Consider the following 10485-nt stretch of genomic DNA (forward strand, 5'->3'; position numbering starts at 1 on the left):
GGAGACAGGTTTATCACTATTGGGGTAGGGATTTAAAGATAAGTAGGGGAAGAGACAAGAATGATTCATGTGGCAATAGATTAGAATTGGAGATATCAGTATGAATTCATATTTAGCTTCATATAGATAGAGATGGTTACAAGAAGATATATATATGTATATATAGATATAGATATAGAGATAAGCACATGGGGCTTCCTAAGTGGTAAAGAATCCGCCTGCCAAAGCAGGAGATGCAGTACACTCGGGTTCCATCCCTGGGTTGAGAAGATTCCCTGGAGGAAGAAATGGTAACCCACTCTAGTATTCTTGCCTGGAAAATCCCATGGACAGAGGACCCTGGCGGGCTACAGTCCATGGGGTCACAAAAGAGTTGGACAAAATTAAACAACTGAGCAGTCATGCATGTAGATAGATGGATGGCTAGACAGAGATTTATATAATTAGGATATACACATATATTTCCTTGCTTTGTCATCTGTGAGGGTCAAGAGGCACATCGTATTCCCAGGTCTTCATTTCTAATACCATTCTCCAACAAAAAATATGACTGCCACATGGGCTTTAATTCATATGCCAACATTAGCCCACTAATTATAAGAACAACATACCTAACTAAAGTGTTAATAATAGGGGAAGCTGAATATGGGATTTATGGGAACCCTCTGAACTATTTTCACATTTTTCTATAAATCTGTAACTGCTCTAAACACTAAAGTTTATTTAAAGAATAAAATAACCAGACCCAAAAAGTGATACTTGTGTAAAATCTCATGTTGAGGAGAAACCCATTATCTTGAATTGAAAACAAAGCACAAATGTGATCAAGTTTCATATATGTATTTGAAGAACCACTGTCTATGCAGATGATCTACCAATGCTACCTGGTTATCTGGCCTAATCCTGAAATGAGCCCATTCTTAAATTACTCAATCTTGGGGACAAAACTGTCTATAATAACACTGTCTCTGGAAGATAGCAGAAGACAAACTATCCCCTCAAGAGAGCCTTCAGAACTTTTTATATTTTAGCCTGGGCCTAAATTAAAATGTATATAGCACATGTCCAGTCATCAAGCTTTTTGCAGCTTGAAAGAGAGCAGATTTAAGGGCACGTTTCAGAATTGACACTACAACAAAAACCCTGTTCCTTTATCCAAGCGATTTAAGCTACCTTCTTACCATGCAAGTTCCTACACAAGGAGATGGTCTCTAAGTTATTCCTCTTTTTGACTAGATCACCATCAATTTTCACAGTAAGAGATACATACCAGCTCACCAAATATGGACACAGGCATGTGCTGGCCCTGTTAACATAGAATAATCCTTGATCTCAACTGGCTAGAATCCCTTCAAGTGATTTCTCTACATGTTCAAGGAGACAAAAGATAAGAACCCAAGGTTTGGGAGTTGAAATGTCTTTGTAAATATCTTGGGAATAGTGTTTCTAGAAGTCTTGAAGCTTCACATAAAATATGGAGAGATGACTACTTCTCAAAAGCTGCAGGTTACAGACAGTGTGAAGACACAGTGGGCATTTCAGTGCCCCCACCTCATGCCCAGGCTCCCTTCTCTGACAGCTTTCTAAAATTATCAGGCCGTGAATGCAAAAGGATTATCCCATAAATTGTAAATTCCATTTTTAAAAATGGAAAAGCTTCTGTAATCTCTCTTTAAATTAGGAGAAACAGCTATTAATGGAAAAAATAAATACTTAGGGTGGACTGCTACAATATCAGTAGTCTAAACCTGCTTCATCAGCAATGTATCTGGATTACCAGAGACTGGGAAAACTTGAGATCTGTCAACTTTAAAGATTTGATGGAAGATCTCTCACCATGTTGATTTCAAATGAAAATTTACGAAGATCCCATTGAATACTGCACAGGAAATGAATTCTGATTACACATTAGGGTTACTTGGGGAATTTTAAAAAATCTTGTTTTTGTCAAAATGTACTGAATTGGATACTAAAGATTTTCAGATTTCATAGTATGCATATTTTATCTAAGGAAAAGAACTACAAACAAATAGTAAACTATACAGTTGGTAAGTTTTCTTTTCATTTTGTTGTTCAGTCACTCAGTCATGCTGTGCACCAGGCTTCCCTGTCTTTCACCATCTTACAGAGTTTGCTCAAACTCATGTCCATTGAATTGGTGATGCCCACCAAACTTTCTCATCCTCTGTCATCCCCTTCTCCTCCTGCCTTCAGTCTTTCCCAGTATCAGGGTCTTTTCCAATGAGTCAGCTCTTCCCATCAGGTGGCCAAAGTGTTGGAGCTTTAGCTTCAGCATCAGTCCTTCCAATGAATATTCAGGATTGATAACCTTTAGGGTTGACTGGTTTGATCTCCTTGCTGTTCAAGGGTCTCCCAAGGGTCTTCTCCAACACCACAGTTCAAAAGCACCAATTCTTCAGCGCTCAGCCTTCTTCACAGTCCAACTCTCACATCCATACATGACCACTGGAAAAACCATAGCCTTAACTAGACGGACCTTTGTTGGCAAAGTAATGTCTCTGCTTTTCAATATGCTATCTAGGTTGGTCATAACTTTCCTTCCAAGGAGTAAGCGTCTTTTAATTTCATGGCTGCAGTCACCATCTGTAGTGATTTTGGAGCCCCCAAAAATAAAGTCTGACACTGTTTCCACTGTTTCCCCATCTATTTCCTATGAAGTGATGGAACTGGATGCCATGATCTTTGTTTTCTGAATGTTGAGCTTTAAGCCAACTTTTTCACTCTCCACTTTCACTTTCATCAAGAGGCTTTTGAGTTCCTCTTCACTTTCTGCCATAAGGGTGGTGTCATCTGCATATCTGAGGTGATTGATATTTCTCCCAGCAATCTTGATTCCAGCTGGTGCTTCTTCCAGTCCAGCGTTTCTCATGATGTACTCTGCATATAAGTTAAATAAGCAGGGTGACAATATACAGCCTTGACGTACTCCTTTTCCTATTTGGAACCAGTCTGTTGTTCCATGTCCAGTTAATACAGGGGCTTCCCAGGTGGTGCTAGTGGTAAAGAATCCGCCTGCCAGTGTAGGAGATGCAAATTCTATCTTAGGGCCTCAAAGATCCCCTGGAGAAGGAAATGTCACCTCACTCCAATATTCTTGCCTAGAGAATTCCATGGACAGAGGAGCCTGACAGGCTACAGTCCATGAGGCTGGAAAAAGTTGGACATGACTGAGAGACTGATCAAGTAAATATAAATAAATATGTGTGTGTGTGTGTGTAGATGGATACACACACATATATATTTCCTAGAGCCTAGAAGCAATGTCAGACCAGTAGCAATAATATATAAAACTGAGATGTCTACTTCAAAGTGTTCTCCACTTGATACAACCACAGATTCATGAAGAAACATTTGATGCCTGGGCCATCACCACAAAGGTAAAAACATGGATACATGTTAAAAGGATAGAGAAGCCAGCCTGAATAAACTCAGGCTGCCTAATCAGGGAAAATTCGATACTAAAAAAAAAAGTAACAAAACAAAAAATTTCATTACAGAATAATGCCAGTTTAGAAATAAATAAAGGAAGAAAGGGGAAAGTCATCATTTTACAACCACCAGTGGCATTGGCACCCCACTCCAGTCCTCCTGCCTGGAAAATCCCATGGACAGAGGAGCCTGGGAGGCTGCAGTCCATGGGGCTGCAAAGAGTTGGACACGACTGAGCGACTTCACTTTCACGCACTGGAGAAGGAAATGGCAGCCCACTCCAGTGTTCTTGCCTGGAGAATCGCAGGGACGGCGGAGCCTGGTGGGCTGCGGTCCAAGGGATTGCACAGGGTTGGACACGACTGAAGCGACTTAACAGTGTTATAAAAACATTGAAGTAGAAACTATCAGTGGATAAGCATCCATGGGGTGAAAGATGGAGTGGAGGAAGTTTCTGTACATTATCACCTATACGGACCAACTATCACCTCACACCAATTTACAAAAATGACTATCAAGTCTCAACTCATCTCAGGTGCTGAGAAAATGAAAGTGTCATCTACTCTATCTGATCAGTACAGACAAGACAAATCTTTTCTGTAACAATTTTTCATATGGAGTCTTCAAAACTGCTTTTGATAAAATGAAAAGCATTTAATCAAAAGTTACTATGAACGTCAAAATATTAAAAAAAAATTAAATTGTGGGAAGTTACATAATGACATAGAAAACTAAACCAAGGGAATGGAGTTTTAAAAATAAAATTCTAGACTTAAAAAAAAATATGGAAAATTATTATTTCGACAGACCTAGTGGCAGATTTAGATGTTGAAGAGGAAATGATCTACAGAATGTAGAAATGTCAGTAGAATGTAAGTGGAAGAAAGAGAAACACGATATGGAAAACACAGATAATACAAGAGAAATCAGTGATAGGAAGAAAATGACAAACATGTTTAAGTGGAGAGGAGACAGAGAAGAGCACAGAGTAAAATCTGAAGATATAACTGGCTGGCTATGAATTTTCCAAAACCTATAAAAGATAGAAAGCCCACAAACTCAAGATATTCTAGAAAACCCAAGCAAATAAAATACAAATAAAAACAAATATAACCACATCACAGCTAAACTACTGAAAATCTGTAACAAGGAGAAAATCTTAAAAACAGAGGAAACAGAACACACTACCTTCAAAGGATGAACTAGAGTATCTGAGAGCTTACTTCTCAAAAGAAACAGAAGAGTCGAGGAGATTACTCATGGAATATTTAATGTGCTAAAATATCATAAATTCCAACCTAAAGTTCTAGACCTGAGTAAATATACCTCAAAATTTTAAAAAATATATTTTCAGAAAATAAGAATAAAGAATTCACTATCACACCTTCATTAAAATTAATACCACAATTAGTTCCTTAGATTACATGAGTCCAGATAAAAACACATAGTTCCAGGAAATACTAAATAGCAGGGGGAAAAAAAATAAATAAATAAATGGGTGAACATTCTCGAAAATTGATTATACAGACAATAATGGTAATGTTTTGTGGAATATATATGTGTATGTATATATGTATATACATACACATACATATATATATATACATACATACATAAATAATTTAATTGCATGTCCTCAATAATCCAAAAGTTTAGAGTAGGCAAGCCTCAGAAAATAAAGAATTGAGATTTGTCAGAATCTTTCCTCTAAGTGCAGTGAAATTAAGCTAGAAATCAATAAGAAAAATATAACTAGAAAATCTCCAACTGCTTGCCAATTAAGCAATATGCTTCTAAATTAGCCCATGGATTAAAGAAATCAAAATGAAAATTGGAAAATGCTTTTTGCTGAATGATAATGAAATACAAAAACATCAATAATACATCTAAATTAACAGCTTTAAATGCATATATTAGAATAGAAAAATCCACCACCCCACACCCAAAGAACAAGTCAAGAAGCCAGAGGAATAAAGTAAATGAAAAATATCCCACTGATTGTCTTAGTCCATTTCTGCTGCTACAACAAAATACCAAGACTGTTTAGCTGATAAACAACATAAATTTCTTCGTCACAGTTCTGGGGGCCGGCAAGTCCAAGATCATGGTGCCCTGAGGTTTGGTGTCTGGTGAGAGGTTCTCAGTTCATAGACAGCGGTCTTTTCATTGTGTTTTCACCTGGTGAAGAGACAAGGGAGCTCTGCCTTCTTTTATGGGGGCACCTAATCACCTTGCAAAGGCTCCTAATTTCTAATACTATCACCTTAGGGATTAGGATCTCAACATATAAATGTGAGAGTACACCAACATTCCGATGACAGTAACTGTTATTTACAAAGATAAAAGTTTCCTTCACAATGGAAACGCTTGGCAGATAACAGCGGAAGCAAACAAAACTAGCATCACTATCAATAGAAAAAGCCGATACTGTATGACCCTAATGTGATCAGAGAAGAATGCACAACATCACCCATTGCAACTCTTGCCAAAATGTGTGATTGGAATCTCTAAATGAGAAAACAGTTCCAGACTGCAGGGGATTCAGCTACAAAGCTAGATTGAATTCTTTAAAATATCTAAGGCATGAAAAGATTTCTTTCAAGTGAGTGGAATGCTCTACGTCAGGGTCAAAAACTTCTGTAGAAGTCTAAGTAGTAGTAAATATTTCAGGCTTTGCCACATGATCTCTGTTATGGCTACTCAGTCTTGCTCTTGTAGCCCTAGAAGTATTTATGGACAATATATAAACGTATGAATGTAGCCAAATCATTACCACTTTATGGACAGACACTGAAATGTGATTTTCAATAATTCACAATGTATTATTTCCACTTTTTTTCCGTGCCATGTAAAATTGTAAATTCCATTCTTACCTTGCACGTCACAGACAACCAATAATAAAACAGATTAAGACTATGGGCTGTAGTTTGCTAACCTGTATTCTTGAGTAATGGAGACTGAAGAATCATGAAAATAAAATGGAATGTATAATTTTCAACTGAATCTTGATTTTTTTTTTAAAAAAGCAATAAGGTATATTTTTGAAACAGTTGGAGAAATTTATAAATGGACAATATGTAATACACAAAATAAGTATATTATTTATCAGTATATGTTGGGTATAAAAATGATATTGTGGTTATGGAGGAGAATATCCTTTTTTTTAGTTAAGAGCGTGTTGCAGATTCAAGAGTAAAGTAATTTGGGGGACTTGCCTGGTGGCCCAGTAGCTAAGACTCTATGCTCCCAATGCAGGAGGCCCAGGTTTAATCCTTTGTCAGGGAACTAGATCCCACACACTGCAATTAAGAGTTAGCAAGCCACAGCTAAAGATGCCATAACTAAGACCTGGTGCAGCTGAATAAATAAATTTTAAAAAAAATAGTAAAGTTACATGATGTTTATCACTTACTTTCAAAGCAACTAGGGAAATAAAATAGATAAATAAGTGTATGTTTATGTGTGTGTGTGTATGTATATATATATATACATACATGCTTCCGTCATCTCTCTTGCATATATATACACACACACACATATATATATGCAAGAGAGATGACGGAAGGCAGTTAGGAATGGAGATTAAGTAAATAAGGCAAAATATTAATAATTGATACTTTAGGTGAAGGGAAGGGTGTTTGTTGTGCTATGGTTTCACAATGACTGTGGGTTTGAGATTTTCAAAATAAAAAATTAGGGAAAAATAAAATAAAGATATCATATCCAGACCCCACCCCAGAATTTGAGATCAACTGGTCTATTTTGAGACTGCAGGCCACGGTGTTCTCAACAGTTTCTAGCACACAGCATGGGCTGAGAACCACTAAAACAGGAGAAAGAGAAGGTCTATTAAGGTCAGAGACATTCAAGTTTTGTCTGTCATCTACCTTCTGCAACTTCTTTCAAGTTATTTATTTCAGTAAGCCTTAGTTTCCACGTCTATAAAATATGAACAATATTACCAGTAGCACAGAGTTGTTACTATTATTGTGAAGCTAGATAGTTACCGTAGAGCGCAAGACATTGCTTCATTCTTTTGGCCACGCCTGACCGCCCCTCCCAATGCCAGTGTGGAGGCCTAACCACTGGACTGCCAGGGAAATCCCAAAATACTGCTATTTCTAACACTGCCCCCTACTTAACTGAGTAGGCTGCTGAGAAAATAGGATATCAAATAGGAGTGAGCAATGGACCGAGAGCAACGCAATGACCAAGGATGAACCACAACTTGTGTTGCAACAAGAAGGAAAGACCTGGAGACTCAGGATAGCAACAACTTCTGTTGGAAGCACATTGCAGCAGCAGTTAGAACTGTGGGTAACAAAAGTGTAGGACGCTGCATTTTTTTTTTTTTTTTTTTGCCTTATCCACGTAGCCTATGTACTATTAATTTCCAATTTCTTTTCTTTAATTTGTATTTTCAAACTTTACTCACTCTGATATATGCTCTAGTTTAATCCTGATAAAATTAAAATGTATAACACTTAAAACTAAAAACATTCCATGTATCTAAACACATCTCACAAACTCTAGCAAAGAATGTGTAATACCTTGGAAAACATGATTATTCGTATCCTGTTAAGAAACTTAAAGGGCTTCCCTGGTAGCTCAGATGGTAAATAATCCACTTGCAATGAAGAAGACCCCAGTTCGATTCCTGGGTTGGGGAGATCCTCTAGAGAAGGGAGAGGCTGCCCACTCCAGTGTTCTTAGGCTTAGATGGTAAAGAATCCTCCTGTAATGTGGGAGACCTGGGTTCTATCCCTGGGTTGGGAAGATCCCCTGGAGGAGGGCATGGCAACCCACTCTAGTATTTTGGCCTGGCGAATCCTCATGGACAGAGGAGCCTAGCAGGTGATTTCTAAGGTGACTTTTAAAATCAACGACTTAACAGGAACAAAGAAAGCAAGTGAAAAATACTCAGACACGTGTGTGTGTATATATATATATGCCTATGAACTTACACGCATACACATACATATATATGTATGAATATATATATGCAAGTAAGTATATATGTACTGTGTGTATACATATATATGTCACTGCATTCCCGCCTTCACTGAGAAGGTTGGGGATACACATATACACTAAATATACGTATATGCATAAATATATGCACATATATATCTATTTCAGCTGAATTAAATAGTGCTTAGTGACACTGTTGATTTTATTCTGGGATAGGCACAGGATCAGCAAGAGCTTATGAAGTCATAATGACCACCCTTAAAGTAGCACTGACTTCTGGCAGTGGAGGTCCAAGTAAAGTTTTTGAGTACCAGATTTGGGTCAGAGAGTGACACGATCTAACTCATCTTTTAAAAATTTTACTTTTACTTCAAGGATGCAGATACCCTCAGATGCAAAGAATAAGGGTCTTCCACGCCATCCCCATCTCTTCCTGGAATCTCGTATTAGCTGGAGACACTGATCTCTATACTTATGAGATACACAACCCTGAGCAAGATGTGGTATTTCAAAGCCTTGTGTGCTGCTGCATAGACATGTCTGGTTAAGAAACTGAAAAATAATTGAACCAGCTCAAATCCCTAGCACCCAATTGTCACCTGGATTAAATTCTCTGCCATTCCCAATGACACTATTCCTGCACCTAATTTCCATTTGCTCTGTTCTGTTAGCGAGGAACTACACTTGAAACCAACAATGGGCATCTCTGGCTTTGAAAACTAGCCTGCCATTGAGAAAAGCGGAGTTAATTACTTACACGAAGTGACTGAATAACCAAGGGAATGGTGCTAATACATTGGCTTTATAGTAAAAGGGTTTTGTTAGTCCCTTGATGAGACATGTATGATACACAAAAGGCAAATTCGGAGCTTAGAAATGTCAAAATATCAGCCCGCCAAAGGACTATGACATCTTAATGAGCTATTTCAGGAAGCTCAATGCTCTAGCAGTACGATGGACTACATTTTTATTCAGTGTTTAGTTCTTGGAGCTCCAAAAAAAGAGAGATTTGACTAGACCGCCATCCTTTTTGTACCTGAAAACAAAACAAAAACCTTACATGTTTTCATGTGGCTTGCCTCTAGTTAACTCTAGTTTTCCTCTTATTCCCCAGCTAGGCAACAGTAACAGTGCTTTTTGTGGAACCAAGCCAGGAAAGCAATGAAATTATCCATAATCTTTGATAAGTATGGTCACAGAGGGACAGACAGCCATTTTCAGCACCTCCTTCTCCTAGTCCTCATCTCCTGGAATTAGCTATCCATAAAAATCAGTCCTTGGAGAAACTAACAGTATGAAGTTTCCCTGGATTTTAGGAGAAAATGAAGTTTCTTTCAAGTGGTCCACGGTAGACAGAACAATAACCCTCTTTACCTCCCCATCGACCCCAAGATATTCACGTCCCAATCCTCAGAACCTGAGAATATGTTGTACATACTCAAAAAGGGCCTTTGTAACTGAAACAAAGGTTATAGATTATGGATTCAGGAGATTAGCCAAATTATCCAGATGGATCTAATCACATGGGCCCTTTAAAGAAAAAGACAAAGGCAGAGAAGTCAGTGAGAGAAATGATACAAGAGGCAAGAGAGACTGGAGATGTAAGAGGGACTTAGCCTGCTTGGGCTTTGAGATGGAGAAAGGGTCCATGAGCCAATGTATCAGGGAAACCTCTAAAAATTGAGATCAACCCAACTGATCTCAATTGACAGGGGCTGACAGAGGCTTCCCAGGTGGCATTAGTGGTAAAGAACCCGCCTGCCAATGCAGGAGACATAAGAGATGCAGGTTCGATTCCTGGGTTGGGAAGATCCCCTGGAGGAGGGCATGGCAACCCACTCCAGTGTTCTTGGCTGAAGAATCCCACGGACAGAGGAGCCTGGCAGGCAGAGAGTCAAACACGACTGAAGTGACTTAGCAGGCATGCACAGCTGACAGCACAGAAACGGAGACCTCAGTCCCAGAACAACAAGGAACCGATTTTCGCCAACAACTCGAATGAGCAGAAAATGACTGTGCCCTACAGCCTCAGAAACAAAGGTTCCTGGGGACCTTTGAACCCAG

Source organism: Bos mutus, chromosome 22 (genome assembly GCF_027580195.1).
Source record: "Bos mutus isolate GX-2022 chromosome 22, NWIPB_WYAK_1.1, whole genome shotgun sequence".
Taxonomy (NCBI): Eukaryota; Metazoa; Chordata; class Mammalia; order Artiodactyla; family Bovidae; genus Bos; species Bos mutus.